The sequence below is a fragment of the Pelodiscus sinensis genome, chromosome 5, assembly GCF_052426305.1.
Source record: "Pelodiscus sinensis isolate ZL-2025 chromosome 5, ASM5242630v1, whole genome shotgun sequence".
Lineage (NCBI taxonomy): Eukaryota > Metazoa > Chordata > Testudines > Trionychidae > Pelodiscus > Pelodiscus sinensis.
Window position 1 is genome coordinate 8,151,026 of NC_143056.1, and position 6,028 is coordinate 8,157,053.

A 6,028-nucleotide genomic window follows, 5' to 3' on the forward strand; every position below is an offset into this window, starting at 1 on the left:
CTAATGTGCCAATTGACTTCTGTGCCATGAAAACAGCATGACCAACAAACAAGCTTTCTCTATATATTTTAGAGATTTGTACCTCTGTCCATCTGTGCGTCCATTTGTCTGTCTGTGAGTCTGTTTGTTCAAGAACTCCTCCTAAGTGGAAACTGCTAGGACCATCACATTTTGCAGACAGCTTCTGCATGTCCTAACTTAAAGCAAGGTCAGGGGTTGATTGTGCCAGGAAAATAGGGTGTGTGTGGAATGTAATTGTTTTCCATAACATGGAAAAGGAGGGGTCTGACTGTGATACTTCAGAATGACCAGTGGCTGCAGTGAGTGTGGGGGATAGCTATATTGCAGAGTGACCACTGGGGGGCAGCTGCACCAGGAAGGGAGTTGCCAGCTGTGGATGAGGCTTGCCATCTTATCGGCCACTGGCCCAGGTAAGTGCACTCCCTGCCTCAAACCCCTCCCACCCAGGCTTTCTGCCCTAGTGTCCCCTTGCCCAGGAGCACCGCTGGGGCCAAGTAACACAACTCCCCCTGCTGCAAGAGCCACAGCCCGCTCCACCAGCACCTCTGGCCCACTCAGCGTGGCTGTACGTGGCTGTCATGCACAGCTCTTCCCTCCCCTCTCAGGATGCCCCCGCTACTGCAAGATCAGGGCCTTTGCTTGGAACTCGATAGCATTGCTGCAAAATTTCTATGATCTAGATGCATGTCTCCAGGGGAGCCAACAGCTTCGGTAGGCCCCGGGCAAGATATGTGGGGAGGTGGGGAGCAGCTTCGTGCTCCCAGAAGGGGCAGGACCTCGGGCAGAAGGGGCAGGGCTTGGGGCAGCCGTCTGTCCATATGTTACAGAACGCAGTGCGCCTCCCAGCCCTCAGAGCTGCATGGAGCACTTAGCATGGTGCTCTGGTGGTGATTTAAAGAGCCTGGGCAACTTTGCCTGCCTGTCGGTGGGCCTGTATGTCCCATATATATTTGTGTCTGTCATTCTATGAGAGCAAGAGAGTTGCCATCAACAAGGACTTGAAGTGGTTAAGTTTCATTTGATTCCACGTTTTCTTAATGTAGATTTGTTCAAAGTGCCTTTCTGTTTGGCATTTGTGCCGATAAGGTTAGTGAGAAAGGCCCCGATCCAGCTCACAGTGGTGGGTGTGAGTAGCCACAAGCAATTCAGTAGGCCTACGCGCATATCGAAAGGTAAGCATGTGCCTCATCGTTTGAAGGATCCGGGCCTACGTCTGCAGCTGAGGCCAGGTCATTGAATTGCTCTTAACTTTACAATAGGGAATACAGCCCTGGCCCCAAGGAACTTGCCACCTGGCAATGACAATGCATAGAGCATTGGGCACGGGTTTGAAAATGATAAAAGCACGCTGGCAAGGGCTTTTCAAAAGTGCCTCTGGGGGGAAGCACTGAATTCCTATGGAATCTGTGCCTAACTCCCTTAGTTCCCTTTGAAAATCTCAAACTAAATAAAATTCCATGGATGCAGTCTCTAGACCGCTGACCTCAATGACAAAATCCACACTCCTGTCACTGAGGCCAAGACTTCACCCCAGCTCTACGGCCTCTGTTTTAACAGAAGTCCTCTCTCCCTCCCCCTGCAGCAAGCTACTAATTAATGCTTGTTTTTCCTCAGTTAGTTGCCCCCGGTTTGCAAAATCTCTTACCCTCACATGAACTCTTGTTCCGTTTCTGTTTCAACTGAAAGTGGATTACTTCACTGCCGCTCCAGAAGTGCCAGGTGAAAATCTATCTCTCTGGAGCGAACATGCCCAGGTTCCTAGGAAGAGACACATGTGGTATCGTTTTCCTATTATTTGGAACATACAGAACTAAATTAATAACAGTTCTTACAAGGCCCTGGGGCTCCGTGGAAAAGAATTTTGATCTCCTCAGGAAAGGCTCACCATCGCGCACAGGAGAGGCGCACTTGACTTCTGACCTCTTTTCAAAGACACCTGTGTGAGCTTTCAGAATCCACTCCTGCCAATTATCCACTTTCGACCTGAAGTGTTTAAACCTCGGACCACATTAACAGAGCTTAGCACATAGCCATGTCATTGCAGACTTCCTGATGGGAGGAGATGTCCTGCCACGGTTAAAAGAGAGTTTAGGGATGGGGCATGAGATTAATCAGCTTCTCTTCCTGACAGCTTCAAACAAAGAAGCCTTTTAGCCACCTGGTTTGTCTCTCTCACACCTGGGTTAAGACTGTGAGACAAAGCTTTGTACTGTTGCCTTGATCCTGTTATTTGCAGGTACCCGTCTGTGGCCACACTGCAGCACTTAATAGCCCTTCAGAGAGACCAAAGTGAAGAAGTAGCGCATATACTGTTTCTTCGGGATTGTAGGAGTTTTAATGCATGATGGAATGTATTTAAAATCGAATGGGATTTATTGGGGAGTGGGTGAGTGTTGCATGAAGCGGGAGAAGGGATGGAGGGGCAGAGAGCCTTTCAGCTTTGATTGCATTCCCTGTACAGTTGTAGACAGCATATGGAATTCCTTCTGTAACTGCAACTGCATGAACTGACAGGCAGCACACTGATTCTTCATGGACGGGCGCCGATCCGATTGCAGGCTCAGGACCGTTTTCCCTGCAAGCTCCTGACCCAGGCAAACATGGCCTGGCAATATTCAGCTGGATTTCTTTGGGGAGATACCCCATTATACAGCTTTCAGGCAGGGACGGTAATGGGGTGGGGCCAAGAGGCCAGCTTCTCCAGAGCCTAGCAATTTAAAAGGGCCTGGGGCTTCCAGCCACCACCACTACTGCAGTAACTGGAGTCTCTGGCCCTTTAAATTGCCACCGGAAGCCCAGGCAGTGCTGAAGGACTGGCTGGGGGAGGCTACCCCAGACCTGCCCCTTCCTCCTGAGGCTCCACCCTTCTACCTGAGGCTCTGCCCCTTCTGGAAGGCCAGAGCTGCCTCCCTCCTTGTCCAGGGCCTGGTGAAGTCTGTGGGACACCCAGCTTTCAGGTATCACCTTGCAACCATGCCCTGTCTCTTTTGCTACACACCCCAGACCCATGATCCATGCTCTTGTGATCTTGTTCTCCTCTATAGTGGAGAAATTGGAGAGGGTCCAGAGAAGAGCAACGAGAATGATGAAAGGTCTAGAAAACATGACCTATGAAGGAAGGCTGAAAGAACTGGGTTTGTTTAGTTTAGAAAAGAGAAGACGGGGGGGAGGGGGGGGACACGATAGCCGTTTTCAGGTATCTAAAAGGGTGTCATAAGGAGGAGGGAGAAAACTTGTTCATCTTGGCCTCTGAGGATAGAACAAGAAGCAATGGGCTTAAACTGCAGCAAGGGAGGTTTAGGTTGGACATTAGGAAAAAGTTCCTAACTGTCAGGGTGATTAAACACTGGAATAAATTGCCCAGGGAGGTTGTGGAATCCCCATCTCTGGAGATGTTTAAGAGCAGGTTAGATAAATGTCTATCAGGGATGGTCTAGACGGTATTTGGTCCTGCCATGGGGGCAGGGGACTGGACTCGATGACCTCTCGAGGTCCCTTCCAGTTCTATGATTCTATACCCAAATCCGTAGGAGTACACATTTTACCATCTCCCTGGTGGTTTTCCCCACTCCTCACCATCGAGCCTGACTCCTCTCCAAGGGATAGCAACTCTACTATGCACAAAACAGTCCTAGAACTTCACGAGCTGCTGGGGCTTGGTTTGTATCCACGAGGGCCAAATTTCTGTTGGGGTCCATTGTGTTGTGCTGGAATAAAGATTTCCAGATAGGGTTCTCTGGCAGCAATAGCTGCTTGGATTCTTCTTTCCCTGTGCAAGGAAGTAAGTCAAGATTTTAAATTAAATTCCATTTGTTTCCCAGATTTACAGCATTAACCAGAAGGACAGAATGATATCTGTCCACTTCAAATCTCCGTCCTAATCAACAAGATGTCTACGTGAGAGGGAGAGTCGTGCGGCCAAGGCAAAAGTCTGTATATATGATACAGTATGTCAGCAAATTGATCACTGTAACCCTGTAAAGCCAAAATATTAGAGACCAATTCATTGTCAAGGCCTGGCTTAAATCACCAATGTTGTGGAAAGGTCTGGATATGAACCAAAAAAGCCCAAATGTGTTCTGGTTTTAGGTCCCCCTCACTCCAAAAAGCAAAACCAGCAATAGAAACACATGTTGCCGACTGCTGCCAGCCGTGGGGGCTCCGCTAATCAGCAGAGTGGCATTTGAATCCCTCCTGAATGGCTGCCCACGTGCACAGTTTACAGGGAACACAGTGTATGTCCCAGTGCATAGTCATTGTATCCCTTTCTGTTCACACAGGGACTTTACCTTCGGTGCTGCCTGTGATGAACGATGAAAACTGAGGCTTGACTCGTGGCTTAGTTATTACTCTGTGTGGGTTTATCAGAGATGAAGGGGTATCACCACATATTTGGGAGGCTTTTACACAAGCTAATGAAATAAAGGTTTGTATGAGGTGGTCAGGGAACACTCAAGTTCAGGGGTGGCCAACCCATTCTGGGCAAAGAGCCAAGATATCAGTGGATCCAGTGTGAAGAGCTGAGGCAAAGTTGTTGAGGGAAAAAAAAAAGGAAGACCCTTTTGCCCCTTTAAAAGGAGTCCCCAGTCGCATTTGGTCAAGCAAAAAAAAAAAAAAAAGCTCTGCTCCTTTAAGAAAACGTGTTAGGGGCTTTTTGGCCACATCAGGTGCCCATCAACCGACAGCATCTTTGGCCACATCAGGTGCCCATCCAGGGCAAAGGAGCAAAGCCGCACGGGCAGCGGGGTCCCCCCCAACACAGCAGGGAGACAGGAGCAAAGCCGCAGAGGCGGGGAACCCCGCCACCTCTGCGGCTTTGCTCGGGTCTCCCTGCTGTGCTGGGGGGGGAGTCCTCCCCCAGCATACCAGGGAGACCCGGAGCAGCTTTTCTCGCCCCAGAGGACGCGGTGGCGGGACCACTGCGCTCTGGGCGGTCCCGCCGCCTGCGAGCTCCGGGGCGAGAAAAGCCCTGTTCGTAAGTGCGGATCCGACATAAGTCGGGGACTGCCTGTATGTGGCTACTCAGGAAATGTATTTTATTTTCCATTAAAAAATTGAACTGAAGGAAATAAGACGTTGTTAAGGGTAAGTCCCCTCCCCGAAAATGGCCACTTTGATCTTTTTGTCAGAAAACTGAAAGTAACCCGAAATTCTTGTGAAAATCAGTTTAATAAAAAAAGCACTAAACACTCACCATTTATAAAGTAATGCAAAAGATCCTATCAGCTGCTCTGCTGCATAATTTCTTTCCTTACTGCAGCTCAGTGGAAACCCTTTACAAAAGCAATTTCTTCGATGCAGTCAAAGGCTGTCTTTCCAAAGAAATCATGTCTGGGCATGGTTGCAAAGAAGAAACCTGTTTCCAATATGCCATGAAGGGTCTGCTCATCGTACGCCTGTCTCATGGAGTGAACTCTTTGCTTCTCTCTCAAGTACTTTGGCAGGATCTCCTCAGACATGCATGTTCATCTAATAATACACAGTGTTCTGCATGGTAGGTATGTTCCTGGAGACAAAAATAGGCACCCAGATTGGGCCATGTTGAGATTGACAGAGTTTGTGTGAGTCAATATAACTTCTACTTATGCCCAATACTTTCCCTGATCATTTCTGGACCCAGAATGTCTCACTCCAGGAGTAGGTCTACATTGTGGCTCTATTTTGGGATACTTCTGGTATCCCAAAATAGCTATTCTGCATCTTTTAAGCAAGCCCATTATTTTGAAATATAACAGACTCACTATTCCGACGTCTCTGTAAACTTCATTCCATGAGGATTAAGGGACGTTTTGGAATAGCGGTTTATTTCAAAATTTGGCACTTTGTAGAAAATGCCAAATGACGAAACAAGCTATTTCAAAATTAACTCAAAATAAGCTGTGCAATTTGCATAACCGTGTCGCTTATTTTGAGCTAAAGGTGCAGTGTAATCGCACCTCAGGTGTTCTGTGGCACTGTTTTGGGAGAAGATTGCAGCTTCCTCCACATCGATGACATAACTGTGCTT

At 48.3% G+C, this 6,028-nt stretch overlaps 1 long non-coding RNA gene across 1 annotated transcript in view; it reads right to left on the minus strand.

The window, feature by feature from the left end:
• LOC142829050 (uncharacterized) overlaps positions 1 to 5,761 on the minus strand; it is a 28,170-nt gene extending 22,409 nt beyond the window's left edge. Inside the window, exons 1-3 of the long non-coding RNA XR_012903247.2 lie at positions 5,216 to 5,761; positions 3,598 to 3,790; positions 1,667 to 1,779 (exon numbers count right to left, since the gene is read on the minus strand). This is a non-coding gene — a long non-coding RNA (uncharacterized LOC142829050). The remainder of the gene's footprint in view (positions 1 to 1,666; positions 1,780 to 3,597; positions 3,791 to 5,215) is intronic.
• Between the last annotated feature and the right edge of the window lie 267 nt (positions 5,762 to 6,028).